The 2987-nt window shown below is 46.5% G+C and overlaps 1 pseudogene; it reads right to left on the reverse strand.

Moving 5' to 3' along the window:
* Nucleotides 1-1944: 1944 nt before the first annotated feature.
* On the reverse strand, nt 1945-2514 carry LOC118631852 (annotated as a pseudogene).
* Nucleotides 2515-2987: the final 473 nt, after the last annotated feature.

Below are 2987 nucleotides of genomic sequence, written 5' to 3' on the forward strand. Positions count from 1 at the left end.
GACGCTGAGTGAGGCGGGGGGCTTCCAGGTGGGCAGGACCAGTGTTTGAACAAGCCTCTTCAACCCTCACAGACGGCACCATTGTTCTCATGCTGCAAGGAAACAGAAGCCGCAGCCAGGGGATGGAGCATCTTGGCAGCACCCACTGCGGGTTTCTCAGAATTGCTTGTGTCTTCTTCCAAACAAACCTCAAGAGAACCACAATTTTAAAACTTACTTCATTTGGGAGAGTCAAAATTATTTTGGCAGGTCTCTAGAAGGGGGGAAAGAGAACTAATCCCTTCCCAACTCCCGCCCCATGACAAAAAGAAAAGTTACAACATAGGCATTTTGGAGCCAGTTACAGAAATACATTTGAAGATCTGCAGTGTTGCAAAATGTGCAAATATGGAGAAGTAATTTTGAGTCTAAGTAAATGTCTGGAGACTTGGTTTAAATGGCCCTTTGTCTTTGCCTGGCTGAACTGGCACTTTGGGATCACAGAAAAGGCTGTTGTTTCCTCCATGACATTAGGAAACTCTGGGCGCAAAAAGCAACCTTTGGGGAATCTTAGAAGAGCAGAGAAGTTGTTCCTATTTTAGGAGCCTGAGGATGTATCTCTGCTTCCTGCAGGGTTACAGTAGCATTAACACTTTGCTTTCATTAAATATATACACTTAACATCATTAATTTACCAGTCTCTCCATGATTTACACAATGCAAAATCTCAAACTTACGTAACATTTCCACTTCTAATGCCAAGTCATTTCATATTACTACACATTAAAAAATAAAACTAGAACAATCCCAAGAAGGTCAACTAAAGTGTTGGGAGGGACTTTGATATGAGCATAATTTAGAAAAAAAAAATGATGACATGACACAGCACAAATAATGAAAATATATAATATCAAAAATGGAAATAGGAGCTAAATGTGAACATGGTCACTAAGTCCCAGAATTTCTGGGGAGAAGAGCATACTGTGAACATCAAGGTGGAGGGGGCAGTGATTTAGCATAAGTAAAGGATTAGTGGATAATAAATACATAATACATAAAGTTCAGAACCCTTAGGTGGATATTACTGTTTCTATTCATTCATTCATCTACCCAATCCATGTATTCAGTCAGACTGTATTTTCAGAATAAACACAGTCCCAGCCCTAAAGAAGTAAGTTCATGATCTCAGAAGAAACAGGGTTCAAGTCAATTATGCAAACATTTAGAGGCATCTACTAATGTCCTGGAGCTGTGCCGGGGACACCCGCAGATCAGATGCTGTGACCGAGGAAAGCACGGGGCATTAAGGAACCACATAAAAATGGCCAACACAGCTAGATGATATTGCATAAGAAGGATCCAGAAAGGCTGCTCAGGGAAGCAATGCCTCAGAGAAATTGTGAAGGATGATTAGAAAACAATCAAGCAAAGAGGGAGGGGAGTGGAAACTTTGGTGAATGGACTCAGAGGCAACAGCCATCCAGACCTCTCAACAGCTCCCAGCTGTGGCCTGTGGTTAGTGACTTTAATCTTCAAAGATGCTCCAGACCTTCACTTCCTAGCTTCTCTCCCAGTGTGCAAGGCCTTTACTACAATAAAGTTCTTATTCCACATCATGTGTGGTGGTACATCCTTGGTCAAACTCTGACTGAGACAGGTTGTATATGACCTCTCACCTTCCACTTTTCCCCCCAACACTCTGCAATAAAAATTTTGTTTCCATCTCTTCATAAAAAAGCTTTCGAAGGTCACCTGCAACCTCAAAATTCCCAACCTTATGGTTTCTTTTTTTGTTGTTTGTTTCATTTTGTTTTGTTTTGTTTTTTCCAGTTTCCAAAGGCTTTATTGGTAAATATGCTTTAGAAAAGAAAGGTTGATCCTATTGCTTCCAAATCAGTGGCATGAAGAGCTGTGTGCGGGGACACATCCAAGTGGAGCCAAGGGGACAATGCTTCCTCCCCCTCTTTACTCACAGACCCAGTCAAAAGCACAAGACTTGCAGTCAACCAGTTCTTCAGGCTCAAACCACAGGCTGACTCTCTCTCTCAGCACGTTTTACTGAAGTACTGCGGTGAATGATGTTCCTGCCACTTGAATGCAAGTCTCCCCCCATGGTGCCTGGCTGAGAATCTGCTGGTGGTCTCCCCAAGCATCAGTCTCCCTGTCTTCACCACATTCAGCCCCTCCCAGGTCGTGGCCACCAGGGGCCCTGGGTTCATGTATGACACCCTCCTGGGGTACCACGGGCGGTCTTTCAGGTCAATGCAGCGCTGCTTCAGGAGCTCCTCAGGGGCCTGAGGAACTTCATGGGCAGGAGAAGGAACCCCCTCTGCTAAAGCGCTTGACGATGTCGCCCGCCAGGCGGCGCTGCAGGCTGACCCGCTCGAGGGCAATGAAGGCGCGCTCCCCAAGGGCCGAGGTCGGAGAAGCGGGTGGGCGGGCGGCGGCTCTCTTACTTGTTTTGTAGAAGTTGTTTCCACATCCTTTGAAACCATGGATGACTGCCTCGATCCTGAAAGACTGTTTTTCTCTCATTCTGCCCTGGCTTCTTCTTTCGTATATATTTTGATATGACTTCCTCTTACTAACCTTTGATTTTTTGTGCCCCAGAGCTTGGCTCTTGGTTTTTGCCCTTTACCTGCTCACAAGCCCTCTCTCCGACGGAGCGCACCCAGAGCTGGGGCCGCAGACACTGCCACTGCTGGGACCGCCAGCCTCTTCCTCCCCACCCCTCAACGGAGCTCCTTCTTTCTGACGCCTCCAAGCTGATATCTAAAAGGCACTTTGAACCAACAAGTTAAAAACTGAGCTCCCCTCTGCCCCTCAAACCCTGCCCTCTACCAGTTCCCCACATCCAGGTGCTCACCACCACCCAGCCGCTCAGGCCAGAGCTCTGGACATTTTTTGGTTCTTCCTTTTCCTCAGCCCACTCCCCGCACAACAGCAAGTCTTGCAGAGTCCACCTGAAAACCTTCTAAGTAGAGGGTTTGGAGGGTTCACTTCCCCAC

The sequence above is a fragment of the Molossus molossus genome, unplaced genomic scaffold (assembly GCF_014108415.1).
Source record: "Molossus molossus isolate mMolMol1 unplaced genomic scaffold, mMolMol1.p scaffold_m16_p_16, whole genome shotgun sequence".
Taxonomy (NCBI): domain Eukaryota; kingdom Metazoa; phylum Chordata; class Mammalia; order Chiroptera; family Molossidae; genus Molossus; species Molossus molossus.